The 23,477-nt window shown below is 39.9% G+C and overlaps 1 protein-coding gene across 1 annotated transcript in view; it reads left to right on the top strand.

Moving 5' to 3' along the window:
• Memo1 (mediator of cell motility 1) overlaps positions 1–23,477 on the top strand; it is a gene marked incomplete in the record, with an annotated part of 91,636 nt that overhangs the window by 1,124 nt on the left and 67,035 nt on the right.

The raw sequence follows: 23,477 nt of genomic DNA, 5'->3' as shown, positions 1-23,477 counted from the left end.
GGGGACGCGGGCGGAGGGCGGCGGGCGGGCGCGGACCGCGTGCCGAGGGAGCGGGCCGGGCCGCGCCGCCTCCCCCACCCGGCGTTCGGGCCGGCGGCCTGGCACCCGCAGAGTTGGGCGAGGAGTTGCCGGCCCGGCCGGGGCGAGCGCGGGCTGCGGGACTCCGCGGACGGCCGCTGCCGCCGGGAAGGACGAGTCGGCGTGGTCCTCGTGCCAGGGACCGGCCGAGGGGACCGCAGCCTTTGCCCTCACCTTCGAGGCACCCCGCGGCCCTGGAAGGAGTGACAGGCGGCACTTTCCTCCCCGACTTCGGTGCCACGCTAGGTCTCCGCTTGGAAGATCTGTCAGGAGAGGGCCTCTCGGGGGGGGGATTTGTCGCTTTGTACGGGGAGGCTCGGGCAGAGGTGCTGCCGGGCAGGGGCTCTGGGTGGCCTCCTAGCTCTTTTGTCAGTGTTTGCATTGTTACTGTCATTCAGCGGCAGCTGGAGATGGCATCAGCACTTTTCCCCGAGCAACCTCTTCAGTACCCAGCGCTCAGCACAGAGCAGTTGCTGGACTACCTGCCCAGTTTAGCTTACGTTCTGAGAGAATTCTGCCTTCTTTTCCTCACTCTTAAAGGCCATGTGGAGTTCTTTAGGTAAGAAAGGGTAGGGCCAGTTCCTCTAGTCACAACGATTGTTTTCTGAGATTATTGTCAAGGGTCACATTTCTGGTGTGGTAACAAAGAAAAGTTCCTCCGTGATTCCTGATGGTCTCTAGTCTATCCGGGCTTATCAACACCTGGCCCTAAACTTCATGTTTTCCTTTGTAAGAACTAGGGTTGGATAGTGACACGGTTATTTTGAGAAAACGGAGAAATTGGAAGGCAGTTGTTTGTTCTGACATTGTTTAACCAGCTCCTGAAATACATGCACCTTGCTGGTTCACAGTGGATTTGCCCTGCTAAGACACAAAAGAATTACACGGTTGGGTTTGGAACTACTGCTAACAGGTAGCTGTGGTTTTTGCATTAGATAAGTATGACATTTTATACTTACAGTGAGTTCCCTTCACGGTCCTGAAGTACTTCATAGACTTTTAATCAGTTCCCCCAACCTGGAAATGTCAGTTAAGCTATTCTGGTGTCAGTGTATGGGGATACAGAAATTTAGTGCTGCACCCAAGACCAGTGGTAAAATAGGAGTTGAACAAGCCGGCTCTCTGACTCCCGAGTTTGCCCTTTATAAATCAGTGTGTTATTAATATTACTCATTGTTAAACAGAAGGCTTATAAATAAGTGTTTATTTTTTTTTCCCAGTATGTTTTGGATAATTAGAAAGTCACATTTTTCATATTCATGGCTATCATTTGGCATATATTCATTGTGGTTTTTGTGTGCATTTGTTACAAATGTTTTAAGCTTTTGTTGTAGCTTACATTGGAATGTGAGCAAATATTTTGGGAATTTTTTCGATTGTTAAACATTTATATGGGTAGTAAAATTGATCACAGTTCACGGTATTGGTCTTAGAATTCCTCAGAGTTTAAAGACATGATGTAGCCTTTAACCTGGTAAAAAAAAAAAAAAAAAATTCTGGCTATTATACTTATGAGTAGTAAATTTCCTTACAGGTGTTGCTGTAGGTAATTATATTCTTTCCTAAAATATGGGTGGACTAAATAATAACTTACTGGAATTCAGATGTATGATTTTTTTTTGGGGTGGGTGAGACTCCTTCTCCCCACAGGATTTGTCTGTGCTGTCCTGGCTGTTTTGGAACTAACTCCCTTCAACTCACAGAGATCCTCCTGCCTCTGCCTCCCAGTGCTGGGATCAAAGGTGTGGGCCACCACGGCCTGGGAGATTTTAATTTTGACTAATATTGAGGAAATTAAGGGCAAACTCAAAGCTAAGTTTTAGAAGCTAAATTTGTATCCTAAAAGCAAATGAAGCAAAATTATAGGTGTGTAGCATAAAATTGGTCTGATAACTTGTGTCTGTAGTGTTATGATAGTGTACCTGTGTGGAAATAATGACCTACTATTGGGGAGTTTTTATTTGTGTTATGCTGTTGTTTCTCTAGGCAACTAGTGTATAAAGAACTGAGATATAGGAAAGATATGTTTGTTGATTGTCATTTTGTGTTTTTTTCCAGTGTTCAGGTTGTATACATAGAATGAAGGCATTCAGTTATTGAAAGAAATAAAGGCAAAACCACACTGGCGTCAGTTAACTAGCTGTTTCAGAAAGAAAAAGTTGTACACTTACATTACATACACTCATACACATGTGCCCGTCGTTATATGTTGTTAGAGCCATAGACTGAAGGTGCTGTACACTTCTGTCTTCCCTCAGGAGGTTAGAGTTTATTTGAAGTAAATTATAACTTCAGTAAGCAATTACGTATCTGTTAAATTGAGATAGTGGGATTAGAAGTTCTGAGGAGAGGGAGTCGTGTAGAGGTAAGATTTGAATTGTGCTCTGAAGGAAGGATATTTAGTCAAGTTTGGAACAGGAGGAACGAACGTTGTATTGGGAAATAGCACACATATACAGAGGCAGTAAGTGTAAGTAGTTCAATTTAATAAGAATGGTCATTTCTTATGGGGATGGTTGGAAAGCCTGGGATTATAGATTGGAGCTGGAGATGCCTATGAATGTTAGGCACTGTAGGAATTGGACTTACTCGGCACGGTACACCGTTGGAGATTTTAGAGTTGGGTATTAATATGATGCAAGTAACTGTTAGGAAAGCTGATCTCATAGGAAGGTTAATCCTCATTTTCTTAGCAGTGTGCAGCAAGGGTCAGCAAGCTACCTATGGCTTACATCCCAAGTACACCATGTAAACGTTAAGAAAAAAGTTTGTTAGCTGAATTTTGTTTTTAAAAATGCTTATTTTTAGAGGGAGGGAGGGTAGGATTGGGAGGAACTGAGGGAGGGGGCGACAGCTGGGATACAAAGTGAATAAATTGTAATCAATAAAACAATATTTATTTTTACCCCCCCCCCCCCTTTGGTTTTTCAAGACAGGGTTTCTTTGTGTGTAGCCCTGGCTGTCCTAGAATCGCTCTATAGACCAGGCAGGTCTTGAACTCAAGAGATCCACATGCCTCTGCCTCCTGAGTGCTTAGATCAAAGGCGTTTGTTATCACTTATTAACCACCACCTGGCTATTTTTACTGTTCTTAATTATCTGTGTGGGGCTATGTGCACATGAGTGCAGGTGTCCTCTGAAACTAGAGGGATTGAATCCCCCCTGGAGCTGCATGCTTTCAATTTTTAGTGGTTGCCTAAAAGACAAAAGAAGAGAGCGAGGTGTGGCAGAGGCAATTGTTTGCCTGTGAGTTAGTTCTAGGCCAGTCTGGTATGCATAGGGAGTTGCTGTAGTCTGGGCTGCACAGAGAGACAGAAAATAAAGAGTAAGACTGTATGTGGAACATACGGCTGAAATATTTGCTGTTTTATTAAAAAAAAAATCTGTTAACCAGGGTAGGTTAGTGTGATATATATATATATATATATATATATATATATATATATATATATAAAATATATATTTTAAAACAAGGTCTTGCTGTGTAGCCTTGGCTGGCTTGGAACTGATAGAGATGCCCTCCTGCCACTCCGCTTGCTTTACCAGTGCTGGGGTTAAAGGCAATAAGGCAATAGTATTTTGTCTGTGTAGTTTTTCTCCAGATTAGGTACAGTATTTTTTTTTTTTTTTTTTTTTTGCGACAGGGTGACTGTGTAGTCCTGGCTGTTCTGAAACTTGCTATTTATAACGGGCTGGTTTGGAAACTCAGAGATTTTCCTGCCTCTGCATCCTGAGTGCTGGAATTAAAGGCATGGGTCACCACACCTATTTGGGTATAGCTTCTGTTTTATGGTTTTAGTCTCTTATATCCTCTGTCAGGACAGTTAATATTGCCTATTAGCCAGACTTCTTTTTCTAGCCTTAATTCCATTCTCTACACTGCTTCCTGAATAATCTTTTGAAGGAATCATTTTCTTTGATCATTTCCTCCCTGATCCTCGTCTTTTGGATAAGATTGAAGTTCTCTGATTACTGTCTTCTTCCCCTGTCTTGACAGCTCAGCCTGCTCTGGCCCCATCTTGGTGTTACTAGCTTCAAGCAACATTTAGCAGCTGTTCATTGTTTCCTGAAATATAGCATACTGTTTCTTAGCTCTGTGCCTTTTGCTCAGACTGCTCCCTCTGTGAAAATGCCCTTAACAGGATAGTTCCTACTCATCCTTTAGGGAATGTTTACACCTCCAAGAGACCTACTTTATACCTTGCCTTTTTACTATCTGTGACCCTGTAACACCTGGAGTGTATCTCTGTACTTTCATTATTTGTATATAAGGCTATTGACTCTTTGAAGCTAGGAAATTGTTTTGTTTATGATACGACAAATAACCCAGAACAGCTTTTTAAAAAAAATTGTTACATTTTATTTAGTTTGTGTATAGGTGTGTACATATGTGTGGGCATGCATGCCATGGTGGGTGTGGGGAGGGCAGGAGATGACTTCTGGGAGTTCATTCTTCTTTCTACCATGTGTGTCCTGGGAACCAAACTCAAGTTGACCAATTTGGCCATAAGAGGCTTTACTTGCTGAGCCATGTCAGTGGCCTGAAGCACAGGTTTTTACATAATTCTTGGCAAACCTTTCCATAAATGAGTGTTAAAAGTACTTGGTCTAGAATAGATGGGGTACTTACTATTGGTTGTCAACTTGACAGGATCTAGACTCACTGAGGAGACAAACCTCTGGGCATGTCAGTGAAGGATGATCTAGGTTGAGCTCCTTGAAGTGGGAAGACCTGCTCTAAATGTGGGCTGCACCTTACTTGTGCTGAGCTTCTGTCTAGCATGAAAAGGAGAAAGAGAGCTGATGCCTAGTTCTTGCTCTCTGCTCCTGACTGGGGCTATAATGTGACCAGCTGCCTCAAGCTCCTGCCACCAGTTTTCCTTGTTCTGCTAGAACATCCCCTGCAGCTGGCAGCTACAATGAACCCTTTTAAGCTGTTTCTTGTCAGGTATTTTGTCACAGTAATGAGAAAAGAACCTAATACAATGGGTAAATGAGCAAGTAGTAAGTATTGGCAGTAGACACGTGCATAGATATTGATGTTTACATTCTGAAGAGCAGTGAATATGACATAGGACTGCAGTCAGGTGTATGAACACAGTGTAGGTGGTAGGAAAGAATTAGAAATCTTGATATTAATTGTGCACCCATTTAGTACTAAGTGTAAAAAAAAAAATGATGGCCGGGCACGGTGTTGCACACCTTCAATTCCAGCATTCTGGGAGGTAGAGGCAGGAAGATTTCTTTGTTACAGACCAGCCTAGTCTATGTAGAGGGTTCTGGAACAATTGGAGCTAGGTAGTGAGGCACTGTCTGAACCTTCCCTTTCTCTCCCCCATGTGTGAAGAAAAGTAGAATAGGTAGAACAGACACATTCCTCTAATTTGTATCCAGTACAGGAAACATTAGTTTACTTTACATTCTTGTACCATGCTCATTGAGTTTCTTTTCTTTATTTTTATTTTTTATTTTTAACTTGAAACTTTGTTTCCTGCCCCTTAGAGAGGAGGAGCCTGTAGGCTAGAGGGTGCGGCAGAATGCACAGAACCTATTCCAGTGCCCAATCCAACAATCTGAAATAGACCCATCTGCCCCATGGTGGCACCAGCTGCTCTGAGGGTTTTATCACACTTTGGATCTAAGGAGTTCTGTGACTAGCACAAGGACTTTCTGGGCTGGAAATAAGTGGGGTTCACCTTACCTGTTCGGCATGTACAAACCATTGGCCTTACTGGCCAGGGCTCCGGTCAGGGGTGTTGGGGCGCACGCTATGCTAGTGCAGCTTTAGCAGACACTGAAAGATTCTAGCCAGCCCTTCCAATCCAGAGAAGGCTTCAAGTCTCTTGGCTCTCAGCACTGCTCAGAACATGATACCTCACTTTGGGACACGACTGCCAGCCAGAAAGCAGCTTCAAATCCAGCTCAGAACACTGCTTGTTCTAGTTGGTCCTTGTCCTCATTGTGCCTTGGGCATAGCAGAAGTAGCCCAGGGACAGTGGTAGTTGGTGTTCTAAGGGAGGGAAGGCCTTCCCAGGACGGAGGATGCCACAAGGGTGAGGTCACAAGCCCAGGGAAAGAGGACAAGGAGGCTCTGAGTGGTCAGTGAGTCACCAACAGACAGCTTCATACTCTGCCTCAACATTTCCATCCCAAGTCCTGACCCTACTTCCAACGAAGGAGGCAACTCTGCATTTGAGGATCAGAGAAAGAATCTGAAGCATCTGAAAGCCATCACCACAGGTTGAAGACTAAACTTAAGCTAGGATATTCCCAGGAGAAGGACAAAAGGCGGCCAGGTCTTCATGAAGGCTCCAGTACTGTCATACTTCATTGAAATTCTTAAGCTTAACTTCACATTTGTGAGATATGTTCATTGTCAGTACTATATCATGTGAATATGCCTTGTTTTGTCCATTCTATTACTAATGGACATTTCTTTCTTTTTTTATTTTTATTTTTGCTTTTTTATTTTTTGAGAAGGGGTTTCTCTGTGTCCTTGGCTGTCCTGGACTCACTTTGTAGACCAGGCTGGCCTCGAACTCACAGAGATCTGCCTGCCTCTGCCTCCCCAATGCTGGGATTAAAGGCGCGCACCACCACTTCCCATCTTTAGGTCATTTTCTTTTTTTAATAAGTGATTGATAGGGGAGGGCCCAGCCATTGTGGGTAGTGCTGTCCCTGGGCTGGTGGTCCCGAGTTCGATAATAAAGCAGACTGGGCAAGCCATAAGGAATAAGCCAGTAAGCAGCCCTGCTCTATGGCCTTTGTATCAGCTCCTGCCTCCAGGTTTCTGCTGTGTTTGAGTTCCTGCCGTGGCTTCTCTGAGTAGACTGTGTTTCAGGATATGTAAGCCAGTAAACCCCAAGTTCCTTTTGGTCCTGGTGTTCTAGCATAGCAATAGTAGGCCTAAAAAGACAGTATTATTGGTCATTTTATTTTTAGTTATTATAAAAGGCTGAGTAGTGACCTTGCATTGTATTTCTGTAGTGGCTTATCAGATTGAATACCTTTTCATGTTAGGGACCCCAGCTTGACTGTCCTATGGACTTCTGATGTTTGGATATGTCTGTTAAATCTTTTGCCTTCTCCTGCTTTTTGCTCATGGATTGTTTACTTTTTTCCATGTTGGTTTTGTATCTTTATTTTAAATACATACATACTGTTGGTAGCAGTGTATATGTTGCAAGTATTCTGTTGGTTAGAGGCAGTGAGTAGGTAAATCAGAGTTCTTAAGTTCTGTCAGTTGGTTAGTGCTTTTTGTTTTTAGTTGACATCTCTATTTACTTCAGTATTATGGGGTTACTCTATTCTTTTTATGTTTCATAATCAGATCTCTTTTATCTGATTGGTTACTGTATATGTATGTATACTGACTATGTGAAGCACTAATGCATCATGTTTAACATTTTTTGATGGTGATTTTGACTGGGAAGCCCTGGGTTTGGTCAAAATAGGCAGCAGTGGTACACACCTATAGTCTTTTGTTTCTCAAGGAAGGGTTTCTCCATGTAGCCTTGGTTGTCCTGGAACTCACTCTGTAGAACAGGCTGGGTTTGAACTCAGGGATCCATTTGCTTCTGTTTCCCAAGCCCTGGGATCAGAGGTGTGCGCCACCATGCTTGGCTCTTAGTCTTTATTCCATTTTATGTGTATGGGAGCTTTATCTAGTTTGTATCATATCTAGTTTAGTATCATAGTTTATATACCATCTGTGTGCTTATTGCTCACAGAATTCAGAAGAGAGCATTGGATCTCCTGAAACTGGAGTTACAAGATGGATGTAAGCCACTGTGTGAATAACTGGGACTCAAACCCATGTCCTCTAGAAGAGCAATAAGTACCTTTAAATGCTGAGTCATCTCTGCAGCCCAAAAGTGAACTCTATATGCTGATTTTAGAGAAAAGCAGCAGGCAGGCAAGAACAAATTTAATAAGCAAAACCCGTTATTGCTTGGCTAATGCTAGATATTTCTCCCTTTCCTTATTCTTTCACATGCATTTTCTAAGTGAATATCATCATGTGGTATAGTTTGTATCTGCTTCTGTAACTTTGTCATTTGTAGAAGAGGTAATGACAAAATAAAAATAAAAATGTGCTTGAGGGGTGGAGAGAGGGATTGATGGTTAAGAACATTTGTTGTTATTCCAAAGTACCTGGATTTGATTCACAGCACCTACATAGTAGTTCATAACCATCTGTAACTTCAGTTCCTGGGGATCTGGTGTCCTCTTCTGTCTCCATGACATTAGGCATGCATATGGTTTCCATAGAGATATATGTAGGTAAAACACCCAGACATATAAAATCAAAATAAAGTAATAAAAAATGTCCTTGGGGCTGGGCAGGTGGCTAAGTGGCTAAGAACATTCACTGCTCTTGTAGAAGACCTTGGCTTGGCTCCTGGCATCCACTTGGTGGCGTACAACCATTTGTAACTCTAGTTTTAGGGCATCTAACAACCTCTTCTGGCCTCTGCAGACATCAGGCACCTGTCTAGTGCACTTCAGTCAAAACATTCATTCACATAAAATAAAACTAGACAAATCTTTAAAAAGAAGCCTTCTTGGGGCTAGAGAGATTGTTAGGCGTTAAGAGAACATACTGTTGTCCTTTCCTGCCTGCTAGGACTTAAGGTGTGCATCCAGTCACCACCTCTACCTGGCATCACAGACTGCTCTTGACGAGGACAGAGTTAGTTCCCATATTGGGTGGTTCACAATCACCTGTAACTTTAGATTCAGGGGATTTGACCACTGATCTTCATGGGAAACTTAAAAATAATGAAATAATTAAAATAATTAAAAAAATCCTTCATCAGAATTTTTTTCTACAGGTATGCTACATGTATATGTGTATAATCTCTAATCTACAACATTATTGTACCAAGTTGCTTTTATTTCCATTTATAGATATGACTCAGAGATTGAGTAATTTGTTTAAGGTGTAACAAGTAACTGGAAGAACTGGTTTGACTCTGAAGTAAAATTTAATGTTGGAGCCGGAGAGCTTGTTGAGCTCTGGTTGCCCCAACGCTGAACTTTTTCTTTTCCATTTCAAATATTTCTAAAGTATATTGTGGACACCCAACTTATACTTGCATATCGTTATGGCTTACAAGAATGCTTATATGTTGAAAAATTTAACAGTAATTTTACTCTTAGGTTTAACAGTTAAGACAGACCAGGCCTTTGATCACACCTATCCTCCCATTTTATAGCTGAGAAGCTAAGACTTGGAAGAGACATCATTTTATGAGTCACTTTTAGAAGAACCTGAGGTTAGAAGTTTGAACTATTTGGAATCAGTAAGCATCTTTAAAATGGTAAAGTAAATATTTTAAAAAGTATTTTTATAATTGTAAACTAAATATTTTGAATTTGAGAATATCAAAGATGGGAGAGGATATAAAAGCATGTCATACTTTCTGAATGTTATTCAGATAAGTACTGACAAAAAAGTAAAAAGAAATTTAGCACCACAAGAGAATGAGTTGGGTCAGATAACAACTTGAAGTAGGAGTTGGTTCTCTCCTTCCACTCTGAGTTCTGGGGTGTTAAACTTTGGTTGTCAAGTTTGATAGCAAGTACTTTTACCCATCTTTCTGTTCCTCCCATTCCCAATCTCCTTTTTTTTTTTTTTTTTTTTTTTGAGCAGGGCATCATTTATCCCAGACTGGCCTTCAACTGACAGTTTAGCTGAGGATGACTTTGAACTTCTGATTCTCCAATGTCCACTTTTGGGGTATAGGAATTACAGGCATAGACCACCACACTTGTTGATTTTTTTTTTTTTTTAAAGATGACTTCTAGATTTTTTGGTTGAGAGTAACAAAATTTTATACCTTTTATTTTTTTATTTTTTATTTTTATTCACTAGGTAGCAGAAGATGACCTTGGAATTTTGTTCTCCTTCCCATGCTAGGAATATAAGCTTGCACAACCACCTCCAGTTTCTAGTTTATATGGTACTTGGGATCTTGCCTATGGCTTTTTGCTTGCTAGGCAACCAGTCTACCAACTGTTATATCTTCAGCTCTGTGGTTACATTTTGTATGTCTTTTTCTTCTTTCTAAGGGGAGGGGGTGCCACTAAACACAGCCCCAGTTGTGTGGGTGTAATTTGAAGGAAGAATTGGGCTTGGTTAACATGTTTGAAGAGAGTGATCTTGCGAAAAAGAGAGGTCATGGGTATCTATCTCTGTAGGTTTATCATCAAGCAGTTTCAGTGATGGAGTTGCTATCATCTCAAATACAAAAGACTAAGAGGCACAGGTTTGGAGAAAGAAGGTTCGGAACTGTATTTGGTCTGTTTGAGATAGTTACTGTTCAGTCCAGTAGAATAATATGAGTTTGAGTTTAGGGGAAGGTGTACAAAATAGTTGTTTTGTTTTGCTTTGTTTTTTCCCAAGACAGGTTTCTCCGTAGCTCTGGCTGTCCTGGAACTAGCCCTGTGGACCAGGCTGGCCTTGAACTCACTGAGATCTACCTGCCTAGAGAGTGCCACCACTGCCCGGGACAGTGGGAATTATTGATGATAAAGTTGAGTGTCTCTCTGGGTAATGGTAAAGTCACCACTGGAGTGAAGATGTGAAGATGATTTAAAAAAAAAAAGAGTGTTAGTGACTGAACCTTAGAACATGTCTAACAGGAAGAGGCTAAGATGAGGGAACTATTGTAAGGAGACAGATTGTCTCTAAAGATAAGATATCCTGGTGCCAAGCAAAGAAAATGGTCTGCCTAGTTAAGGATATAGTTTCATTGTAGAATGCTTACCTAACATGTGTGAGGTCTTGGATTCCATCCTAAGTACTATTAAAATACAAAACAAGAGGTGTGAACTGTGGTACAGTGGTTAAGAACACTGGCTTTTCTCTAGAGGACCTGGTTTCAGTTTCCAGCATTTACATGGCAGTTGACGAATGATTGTGGTCCTGGGGCATCTGCTGCCCTCTTCTGGCCTCCACAGGCACTGTATACACATGGTGCACAGATACACACTAGGGAAACACTAATACACGTAAAACACAACAGATGAAACATGTAAAAAGCCACAACAAATCAATGCAGTTCATGAAGATTTACCTGGGCACTTTTCTTTGGCAAATACATGTAATTCTAGTCTAAGCTCTTCTGGTCTTAGTTATTTCTTACATAGCTGGCAGAGCTTCCTACGGGTTGCCCAGTATCCATCTTCTTCTTCACATAGATGTGGAGAGATCTTTACAAAATGTAAATTATGCTAGTCATGGTGGCACACACTTTTAATTCCATCACTTGGAAGGCAGAGGCAGGTGGATCTCTGTGAGTTTGAGGCAATCTGATCTATAAATGAGTTCTAGGACAGCCAGGGGTACACAGAGAAATCCTGTCTTGGAAAACAAAATGAAACAAAACAAAACAAACAAACAAAGCAAAGCAAAAAGGAAAATTACTCTCATGGGTGCCAGGCATGCAGTGGTATACATACATACTTGCAGGCAAAGCACTCAAACATGTAAGAAATACATTAATATAAATCTTTAAATAGAGTTAAATTAAAAATCAGATAATAATTTCTTAAAATTACATTAAAACTTCTTACCAGGATACAATGTCTTCAGTATTGTGATCCCTGCTTAACTTTGTGATTTTATATTCTACCACTTTTTTCTTCTGTGCTGTTTTAGCCATTCTGGCCTCCATGCTGTTTCCTAAATATGTTAAGTTTATTCTTGATTTAGGACTTTTGCTTGCACTTCATAAGATTGACTAATTCTGGCTGATATCAAGGAGAGGAATTTTTTTTTTTTATTGATTCCTGTATTTTTTTAGTTATAGTTTGGAGGAAAGTAGGAAGGAATATTAAGAATCGATGAAAGTAGCTTTTTTGCAGTGTTCTAAGAAACAGTAGGCCTTGAGATACTTTTTGCTTGAAAGATTTATGGTCAAATGAATTCAGGAACTGTTGCATTTGTTTTTCTTTCTTGGGCTCTGACAACTTGAAGTAAACTCATTTGTGGCCCATTACATAAGCTGTTTTGGTGAGTCTCCTATAGTTTGGAAATACTGTACGTTTTGTGTGGATGGTTGCTCTACTTGTAATTAGATAAAGTTGGTTTTTTAGATTTAAATCTACAATTCTGTTTTTTTTTTTTTTTTTTTTTTAATTTCTAAACTATTCCTCAAAATCCTGTTGAAATTTCCAAGTATAATTGGGAATTGGTTCCTGCTGCCCTTTGGTTTCACTCATTGATTGTTTGATTTTATTGTTTTCTAGAGTGCTTGCTTCTTCCTTTCCAAGGCAGGTCCCCTGCAGAGTTTCAGATATCAAATGGGAGTGGATGTGCTGAGGGTGCTGTGGCCTCTTTAACAGTTTAGCTTTCTCATGGTTAATACTTATATAGTTATTCAGAGTTTCTTTTCTGTTGCATTGGCCAGAAAGCAGTGTAGGAGAATAAAGATTTTATTTGTCTTGTATTTCCAGTACTTCAGTGAGGCAAATTAGGGGTGGAACTCATAAAATAACCTGAAGCAAAAACCGTGGAGAAATGCTCCTTGATGGTATGCTCTCTGGGTTCTTACAGATTCATGTTAGGTAGTTTTCTTATCCACTCCAGGATCCCGTGCTTAGGGTTTATTTCATCTCACACTTGCAGGTAACAGTCATCCCAGGGACTCAAGGCATGAGATGAAAGCTCTAAAGGAATGCTCCTTACTGGTTTACATTCCCTGACTTGCTCAGCTTGCTTTCTTCTAGGGAACCAAGGACCAGGGATGTCACCTCCACGGTGATCCACACCCTCCTGTATCAATTAGTAATCATGACAGTCCTCCACAGACATGTCTATGGACCCATTTGATGCAGACAATTCTCAATTGATGCTTTTCCTTTGAGGTGATTACAGGCTGTGAGTTGACAGTTAAGGATAGCCAGAACAATGGTATATGTTTTATGTCTGTACTCACTAAGACTACCTTACGGTGTGATGACTGGTTAGAAGGACCCATGAAATTCAGAAAAACTGTTACACCTAAAAATGCAGTTTATTACAGAGGAAAGATACAGATTACAGTTAGCAGAAGGGAAAGTCTGGAGGTGGTGTTCAGGAGAAACAGATGGAGTAGGTTGCTGTCCTGTCCTATATTGTGATAGCTGACATGTATGAAGCATTGCCAGCCAGGGAAACACATCTAGTTGGTTAGGATATTTACTGGAGTTTACCCAGGTTTGGGGGGCTCATCTACATGAAGAAAATGAACAATTCATTTCCCAGCTACCCTCCACCTCTCAGAGGGTGATACAGTATGGCTGAGATACCTTCAAAATAAAAATGAGTTCACAGTAAATCACATTGATAGCAAAAACTGTCGGTTAAGGCCCCAGGTATAAAAAGATCCTTTCCTTTTTGTTTGGTTTCTTTCATTTAGTACAATGCTTTCAGAGTTTACTCACATTGTGGTAAATCTAGAAACTTCATCCACTTAGGTATCTTAGTAACAGCTTCATACATGGAAATTGTATATTTAATAAGTTTCATCTTTCATTACTTTCTCATTTCTTTCTCACTCACACTGAACCCATTCTTCTCAACAAATGCCTTTATTTTCATGACTCTTATTTTGTTTGTTTTTGTCATCCACTGAGTTTAATTGGAGTTCTTTGAAAGGGTATGGGTGGGAGATTATTTCCTGGAGAATGGGCAGCTTGCTGCTGGTGGCTCTATCATTGAAGAAAATGACTTCTCTGCCCCAGCAATCAATAACTGCCCTTTCCATCCATAATGGGAGGTTGGCTGGCCCCGTCAAGTGCAGTTAATCACAGTTGTTCTAAGTTCATGAGTACAATGGCCGTGTTATGTGCAGAATACAGTGCTTCATATGACTTCTACCATCTTCTGTGTCTTAATGCTTTCTACTACAACCTGCTTTTGTGTAGTTCCTCAAGCCTTAGAGGGGTGACTTGGTGTCCTGTTTGTGGCAGAGCACTCAGTGGTCACTTATTCTCATCTCAGAACTGTGACCAGTTATGAAACCCTGAATTAACTGCTGCCCACTGAAAACAGAAGCTTCTCTGACCAGGGCTGAGAGCAACTCTAATTCATGATTATAAACATAAATATTTAGGGTACAGTTTGTCACCAGTGTTCAGTTAGGCTAAATAACAGTAGTAGGTTCTCTTAAAGGCTGTAACCTTCCTAGCCATGAGTGTTTGGCCAGGTTTAATGTAGCAGCCACCAATTCCTCCGGCATAGCAGGCCACAAAGTCAGTCAGAGAGCAGTTGTTTACCCCCTAACAGTCAAGTTACTGCACCTTGCCTTGAAGATTAGCTAATTATTAATAATGATAATTGTTGTTATTAGAGATGAGGTCTTTCGTGTAGTCCTGGCTGGCCTGGGTACTCACTTTGTAGACTAGGCTGGCTTCAAGTTCAAAGAGACCAACTTCCAATGCTAGGGTTAGACTTGTTTTTTTTTTTTTTTTAAATTTTTAATTAGTGTGATGTGTGTGTGCGTATTCTCACTTGCATGTGTGGGTGCATGTAAATAGGCCAGAGGAAATTGATATCCTGGATCTAGCGTTGGAAGTGGTTGTGCGCTGCCTGATTGACTTCTACAAGAGCATCAAACTCTCCTAACAACAGAGCTATCTCTCCACATCCTTTGTGTGTGTGTGTGTGTGTGTGTGCCTGTCTATGCATTCATGTGTGTGTATGTGTGTGGGTGTGTGTATACATGATGTCCAGAAAGTAAGCCTTGGTGTCATTCCTCAGAGGTTGTCTACTTCTTATTTTTGAGAAAGCCTCTCACTGCATTGGTACTTGCTGATTAGAGTAGATGGCTTAATCTCCATCTCTGCCACCCCAGATACAAGTGTGTGCCATTATGCCAGGCTTTTTATGATAGTTCTAGGGGCTTGAACTCAGGTGTTCATCCTTGTGCAAGAAGCCCTTTACCAGCTGAAACCTGGATCCTCCAATTATTTTTTTCTTCTACATCCTAATAATGCCTTTTAAATAGTAGTTATTTGAACAATCTCTCTGTTAAATGTTATTTTTATAATTTCTGAACCTGGGTATAATAATTTATTCTCTTGCTTGTGGGTCATAATTTTTTTTATATATAGGTATTTTGCTTTTTAATTCTTTTTTTTTTTTTAAGATTTATTTATTTATTATGTATACAATGTATGCTTGCATGTACACCTGCACTCCAGAAGAGGGCGCCAGATTTCATTTTGATTGTGGGTTGTGAACCACTGATGTAAGCGCTGGGAACTGAACACAGTTCATCTGGAAGAGGAGGAAGGACTCTTAACTGCTGAACCCTCTTTCTAGCCTCCTTGTTTTTGTTATTTCTCACTGTTGCTGTCTAGCCTGGACCTTGCTATGTAATGCATGTTGACCTTGTATTTGAAATGATCCTCTTGCCTCAGCCTCCTGAGTTCTAGGATAGACATAGGCAAACATGCCTGACTCTAAGAAGTTTGTGATGTTCAGTAATTTTTTGTTTCGCATGGCTTCTGTGTGATTTGTTCTCATTATGTGCTTTTGGCTTGCTTCCCAGTGTCTGCTTCTAATTGTTTCATTAATTCACTTTTTACATTTCCATCTTTTATCCATTTTGAGTTTATGATAATGAAATTTGAGATATGAGCCTACTTTATTGCCATTAATACAGTCTCTTTTATATTCTATTTTTGAACATAATGTGAAAATTTAGCTTTATGATTATATTGAATTTTAGTGTTTTGTGTCTCCCTCCAGAAAAACCTATTTGATTTCGTTCACTTATTTTTGGGCCTTTTAATACAGTTTTTATTCTAGCAGTTTTAGAGTTACTATTTCTCTTTGGTTTCAGGAATTTCCTAGATATCCATATATATGTATATCTCTATATCTATCTATCTATCTATCTATCTATCTATCTATCTATCTCATATGGGATCTTCAAATATACTATGCCATACCTAGCTATTCCTTATTTACTTTTTATGCACTTAATTATTGTCTGCTTATTTTATATATGAATTTAGAATTAGTCTTTCTACTTACTAAAACCAAAATGAAAGTACTCTTGGTGGTTTCTTTTTTTAATTAAATTATTTGTTTTTATTTTATGTGCTAATGTATTTTTCTTGTATGTGTGTCTGTCTGAGGGTATCAGGTCCTCTGGAAATGGAGTTACAACAGTTGTGAGCTGCTGTATGGATACTGGGAATTGAATCTGAGTTCAGTGTAGAAGAGCAGCCAGTGCTTTCAGCCACAAAGCCATCTTTCCTCTCCCTCCCCCCGTTGGTGATTTCTTTTACTCATATCCTACTAAACTTATAAATAAACTTTTTAAAATGGAGAGATGGCTCCAGGGTTAAGAGCACTGGCTGCTCTTCCATAGGGCCTGAGTTTAATTCTCAGTAACCACATGGTGGCTCACAACCATCTTTAAAAAAAGTTTTCTCTTTTTTTTCTAGACATTTGATATCCTACGTATTTCCCCTAGTGTTAGTGATTAAAACTTTGGGCCTGCCAGGCAAGCACTCTATCACAGAGTGAGATTGCCAGCCTTTCAGAATTGCTTATTTACATGATCAGATTTCTTCATTAGGTTTCCTTAATTGTTACATGCATAGAAGCTTTATGTGTATAAAAACTTTATTAATATTTATCATTTTTAAATAATATTTTAGCTGGGCAGTGGTGACTCATGCTTTTAATTTGAGCATTTGGGAGGCAGAGGCAGGCAGATCTCTTGAGTTCCAGGACAGACAGGGCTAAGTAGAGAAACCTGGTCTCAAAAAAACTAAATGAGACAAAAAACTGCCAGTATTTTAGTTGGTTCTGTTACTTTTATAGGAATATAGTCATATTTGCATTCAGTGATAATTTTACCTACTTTCCAAGTTTTGTTTTTTTTTTTTACCTTCAGTTTTAATTTTATTTCTTCTCTAATAGTGTTGGCTAGTACCCACCTGGAGAGTAATGTTTAACAGTGATCGTGGTAGTAACGGAATTGCTTCTGTGTTCGTTTGTTATACATAACAGGGCTTTTGTCGTAAATTGTATAGTCATTCTTTTTAATTTTTGTTCATTTAATTAGTATGCTGTGTACGCGTGTGTATACATATGCCTAAGTGCCTTTGCAGAGGTCAGAGACCTCCTTGTAGGAATATGTTCTCTTCTTCTACCAGGAAGTTCAATCCCAGGGACTGAACTCAGGTCACAGCCCTACGTATAACCTTTCTTGATTCAATACCTGATGTAGGGGACAAAAAGACACATGCATTCTCTCTCTCTTTCTTTCCTGGAGATAATAACTCAGGGTGGACCTTGAGTTTTTTTTTTTTTTTTTTTCTTCCCTCTTTTGTTTTTGGGTTTTTGTTTGCTTGTTTTGTTGTTTGTTTTTGAGACAGGGTTTCTTTGTGTATCTTTGGCTGTCCTGGAACTCTCTGTAGGATTTACAGAGATCTACTTGCATCTGCCTCCTGGGTGATGGGATTAAAGGCATGCACCACCACTGCACAGCGACTCTGGACTCTGATTCTTTTCTAGGGGAACTTAACTTTTCTTTTTCCTGCTATTCCCTCTTTTTGAGCCAGAGTGAACAGGTATATTTCTTGATCTACACCAGTGGTTCTCCACCTGTGGGTTGTGGTCCCCAGGGGTGGGTAGAATGACCCTTTCACAGGGGTTGCCTAAGACCATCTGAAAACACAGATACTGACATGATTCATAACAGTAGCAAAATTACAGTTACGAAGTAGCAACAACTATTTCACGGTTGGGGTCACCACAACATAAAAGTGAACTGTAGTAATGGGTCACAGCATAGGAAAGTTGAGAACCACTGCTCTAAGCAGGGATAAGATTTCCTGTAGTGAGGTTTTCATCGTCAGTTGAAATTAAACATTTTAAGTGTTTTCTGAAGGCTCAGATTGTTAATTCATTATTTTTTGCAGGCTATATATCTATGCCTAAATGATATTTTCACAAATATCTTTACTGTGCTGTTTAGTGGAAAACAGCTGTATTCTTTTATCTCCTACTACATTGGCTCTTTTGTGATACATTGTTTTTCTTGAGGCATGTCAGTAGTACCTGGCCTCATGTAGGTGTTTGGAAAAAGCAAAGTGTTTTCAAAGACTTTTCAGATAATTATGCATGTGCTTTGATGCCATCCTGAAACTCAACAAATGGTAGTTTTCCTTTAAAAATTATGTTATTAACATCCTGTTGACTGACATTATTACAGAACATTTAATATACACATGGAACTGTCACCGTAGTCAAAATGGTTGTACACCTAAGAGTAGTTACTTAAAGGATTAATTGTAGTATAGAATTTGAAGCTACAATAATGGTTTTAATACTTAGTTTTTTAAAAAAGATTTATTTATTGTGAGTACAGTGTTCTGCCTGCATGTACACATGCGTGCCAGAAGAGGGCACCAGATTTCACTATAGATGGCTGTGAGGCACCACATAGTTGCTGGGAATTGAACTCAGGACTGGCAGCCAGTGCTCTTAACCTCTGAACCATCTCTCCAGCCCCTAATACTTAGTTTTTATTAAGATTGTTAAGATTTTATTAAGATTGTTTATTAAGATTGTGCCTTCTATTTTGAATTAATCTTTCATCTCTCCAGGATTTTTTTTAAACACCATACATTGGTCAGTTGGAAAATAGTTATTCCTTGAATTACAAGATCTCCCAATTGTTTATAAATTTCATTGTTCATTGTCAAAGGATTGCTCTTTTTAATATTACATTCTCTTCAGAACATTTTTTGACTTGGGAAGCTGTTAAATCCATAGTGGTAGAAGTAAAGTTTTGAAAAATTTAAAAGCTAAAATGTATAATTTAGCAATAAATATTGTCAGCTTTTCCCTTGATGTGACAGGTTCATTGTTCATTTTCAAGGACATGTCTGCCAAATACCCAAGATTAAGTAACCATCATTTGTCAGTTGTTCCTTAGAGAAAAATGGTGTTCTGTTTGTAAATGGCTAGTTCCCTTGCAGCTCAGTCATGCCCTTCCCTAACATAGCTATCTCCTATTTTAGTATGTAGAATTTGAAATGCTATGCACCCAAGGATTGAGATGTGTTGTGTAGGACAGCTTTATCAAGGACATTTCCTATATGAAACTTTAGTTGAAGGTGTGGAGGTGAAAGATGTAATAAGTGCTATTATGTGTTTTTGTTCCTTCTAATAGGATGTCTGAACTTCAGATGTTCTCCAGTGTTGTTGAGAAACATCAGGGCAATACCAATCTAGTAAAGACAGCAATTAATGTTTCAATATTACACAAGATTTGTAATTAAGTATTATTATGAAAGTTGTACTTTCTGAAAGGGTCTTCGGGATTCCTAAGAGAAGTTATTTGGGGACTTTAAAAATCCTTACTACTTCTTGGCAGTTACGTAAAAGGAAAAAAGAGGTTAGGGGCGTGCTTCAGTGATAGAACACTCATCCAGCATGACACAGGATTGAATCTCCATCACTGAAGAAAAAAAAAAAGCCAAAGCTTTTTATACAAGTCTTTGCTGTGTAATTCAGGCTGGCCATCAGCCTTGAACTCTGGTAATCTTCCTGCCTCAGCTTCTTGAGTGCCGGGATTACAAAAGTGTGTCGCTATGCTCAACATTTTCTTTCTTGAGTGCTAAGGATTGGATCTACGGCCTTGTCCATGCCAGCTATATTAGTTACTTTTTGTTGGTTGTCATAAAATACCATGAACAAAATCAACTTAGGAAAGAATTTATGGGTTCAGAGGGAGAAATTATAATGATGGGGTTTGACATTATAGCAGGAGGAGACTGAACATTAGATAGGAAGCAGAGAGAGAACTGGAAATGGGGTGAGGCTGTATACTCTAAAAACCGACCCCTGGTGACATGCTTCCTCTGGCAAGGCTACAGCTTCTAAGGGTCCCATAACCTCTCAAGCAGCACCATAACCAGGGGCTCAAGTGTTGATATATGTGAGTATATGGGGGACATTTCTCATGCAAACTACTGCACAGGCAAGCATGTTACCACTGAGCCTTTAGAACTCTTTTTTTAGTTTTAATTTTTTAAAGAAGACAGGGCCTGTTTACATAGTTTTGTCTGTCCTGGAACTCACAGGAGGCTGGCCTCCACCTCACAGAGATTTGCCTGCCTCTACCTCTTAAGTGCTGGGATTAAAGGATTGCACCACAATACCTGGCTGAAACTCTGTATTGTAGTGGTTACCAGCTTTTTTTTTTTTTAAATATGTGTATCTGTGTGTGGGTATATGCACATGAATATGTTGGTTTTCCTGAACTGGGGTTACTGGCACTACCAGTGAGCTGCCTGATGTTGGTGCTAGGAACCAAATTTGGGTCCTCTTGAAGAGCTGTGTTTCTAATGGCTGAGCTACCTCTGCAGCGTATGGTTATCAGTTTTAATTTATCTACACCTCCTTGCTCAGCATATCCTGTGCAAGTTACTTCATATCCCTTCCATTAATTACAATGACTTATTTTGGTATAATTCTCAAGGGCGCTATTGGGAAGAGTAATTTATGTCACACCTGATTTTGATATGTTTCTTAGCTGCTGCTGCTTTTGTTGTTGTTTTTTTAAACAGAGTGTTTCCTGTAGCGCTGTAGTCATTATTATGTAGTGTACATCTTTAATCCTAGCATATGGGAGGCAGAGGCAGAGGCAGAGGCAGAGGCAGAGGCAGAGGCAGAGGCAGAGGCAGAGGCAGAGGCAGAGGCAGAGGCAGAGGCAGGAGGATCTCTGTGAGTTTAAGGCCAGCCTGGTCTACAGCATGAGTTCCAGGACAGCCAAGGCTACACACAGAGAAACCTTGTTTCAGAAAAACCAACTAACCAACCAAGTAAACAAACAAACAAACAAACAAACAAACAAAAAACCCCAACCAACTAACAAAACTTCTTTACTTTTTGGAAGTAGTTACCTTTTCTCTACTGCATACAGAATAGCAATGAGACAAATAGTGTCCCCTCCCCCCCCCCCCCCCCGGGTTTCCTCTGCGTAGCCTTTGCTGTCCTGGACTCACTTTGTAGATCAGGCTGGCATTGAACTCAGATCCGCCTGCCTCTGCCTCCCAGAGTGCTGGGATCATAGGCATGCACCACCTCACCCAGCTTGTTTTCTTTTTTAATGACATTTATAACTTGAGGTATTTACTTGCTGTCTGTTTGCTTCTTTTAGAATTTACCTGCATGGGAACATAGACTCACTTGTCTTGACAACTGACATTTGAATAACTATAAACAGCACTGCCGTATCAGAGGCTTTTGCGAAATCTGTTTAATAGGTTTATATGAGTAAAGAGAATGTTTGAAAGAAAATGTTTTTGGTAGCTCAAAGGTGACACCACAACTATCAGTTTTGTGTTTCTAACATTCAAAATGTCTGGATATCAATAAAAGCAACAGTTACATTTACTAATAATTAAAGACTTTAGTAATTTTGGTTTTTCTAAGTTACAAGTTCAGCATTACTTGTACATTGGCATTTCTGGTCTAAAACATCACTTCCAGAATATGAAGCTTTGTATTAATATCTGAATAAGCATGATTCTAAATGTGTTAAAAGCAGTGTAATAAAGAATACTAATTTCTAACATTTTGTGTCTAATAGATAAGAACCTTTTGGAATCTGTTAACTTAGAAGACTACTAGTTCCATCATCCCAAAAGCTAAGAATGTCATCAGCATCTTAGGCTTATAAAAAAAGCTCCCATCTTGCTGTAACTGCTTCTCTGTTGTTTCCAACTATTTTAAACTTGCCTTGATTTATGACCTTCTTTGTTGTATAAAACTATAAAACTTATTGAAACTACTTCCGCCCTGGTACATTGGGATTTGGGTAGCCTAAATCAGAGTTCCCAGGCCATGGTTACTCAAAATGTTTCAGAATAAACTTTTTTTTTTTTTGAGGTTTTTCTGTATAGCCTTGGCTGTCCTGGAACTACCTCTGTAGACTAAGCTGGGTTTGAACTCAGAGATCCACCTGCCTCTGCCTCCTAAGTGCTAGGATTAAAGGTGTGTGCCACCAGCAACCGGCTCACCAGAATAAATGTTTATTACCTAAGGTGGGGGGGAAGGATGGACATTGGAAGAAGGAGAAAACAGGGAACAGGACAGGAGCCTACCACAGTGGGCCTCTGAAAGACTCTATCCTGCAGGATATCAAAGCAGATGCTGAGACTCATAACCAAACTTTGGTGGGCAGAGTGCAGAGAATCTTATGAAAGAAGGGAGAAACAGAAACACCTGGAGGGGACAGGAGCTCCACAAGGAGAGCAACAGAACCAAAATATCTGGGCCCAGGGGTCCAGATTGATATTCTACCCAAGGAACATGCATGGAGATAACCTAGAACCTCTACACAGATGTAGCCCATGGCAGCTCAGTGTCCAAGTGTGTTCCCTAGTAATGGGAACAGAGACTGTTTCTGACAAGAACTCAATGGCTGGCCCTTTGATCACCTCCCCCTGAGCGGGGAGCAGCCTTACCAGGTCACAGAGGAAGACAATGCAGCCAGGCCTGATGAGACCTGATAGGCTAGGGTCAGATGGAAGGGGAGGAGGACCTCCCCTATCAGTGGACTGGGGGAAGGACATGGGAGAAGAAGAGTAGGAGGGGATGAAGGAGGGTGCTACAGCTGTGATACAAAGTGAATAAACTATAATTAATAAAAGTATAAATAAATTTAAAAAAGAGTACTAATTTCTGGGCAAAAATAAGCATGTAAATTAATAAGATCGAAACCATTGCTATTTATTTATATGTATGTAAGAAGTAAGTTTTTGATCACTACTGTAGAAAATTACTACATTTGTCGTTAACTTTTTTTACATTTATTCATATTAAAGTATATATGTATGGGCTTGTACATGTTACAGGATGTGTTTGGTGATATTTGTTCTCATTCTAAATGGCCCTAGAATTTTGAGCTGGTCATGTTTATTACTATTTCCTAATCTTAGTATCTATATACATATATTTATATATATATGTATTTTTTGTATCATCCTGGAGAGTTTGTTTAGTAAGTAAGAGCACTTGTTCTTGCCAAAGAACCCATGTTTGATTCCCAGCACCCACATGGAGGCTCACAATCATTTTGTAACTTCAGTCCCCAGGGATCTGATGCCCTCTTCTGACTTGCATGGGCACCAATATACACATACAAAATAATAAAACAAATATTAAAAATGGTATTATTAACTTGATCCTTTGATCTCGCCAGCTTTTATACTTAGTTCTTCTGTTCTAGAATCTGACCCAGACACCACACTGCATTAATACTTAGGTCTTTAGTCTCTTCTTACCTGGTCAGTAATCTTTTTGTTTTTTATGACTGAGACACTTTGGAGGTGTGTGTGTGTGTGTGTGTGTGTGTGTGTGTGTGTGTGTGTGTGTG

This window comes from Psammomys obesus, unplaced genomic scaffold, assembly GCF_907164565.1.
Source record: "Psammomys obesus unplaced genomic scaffold, mPsaObe1.curated_primary_1811, whole genome shotgun sequence".
Taxonomy (NCBI): Eukaryota; Metazoa; Chordata; class Mammalia; order Rodentia; family Muridae; genus Psammomys; species Psammomys obesus.
The sequence above is the reverse complement of the archived record's forward strand: the minus strand, read 5'-3'. Positions and strand labels throughout refer to the sequence as shown.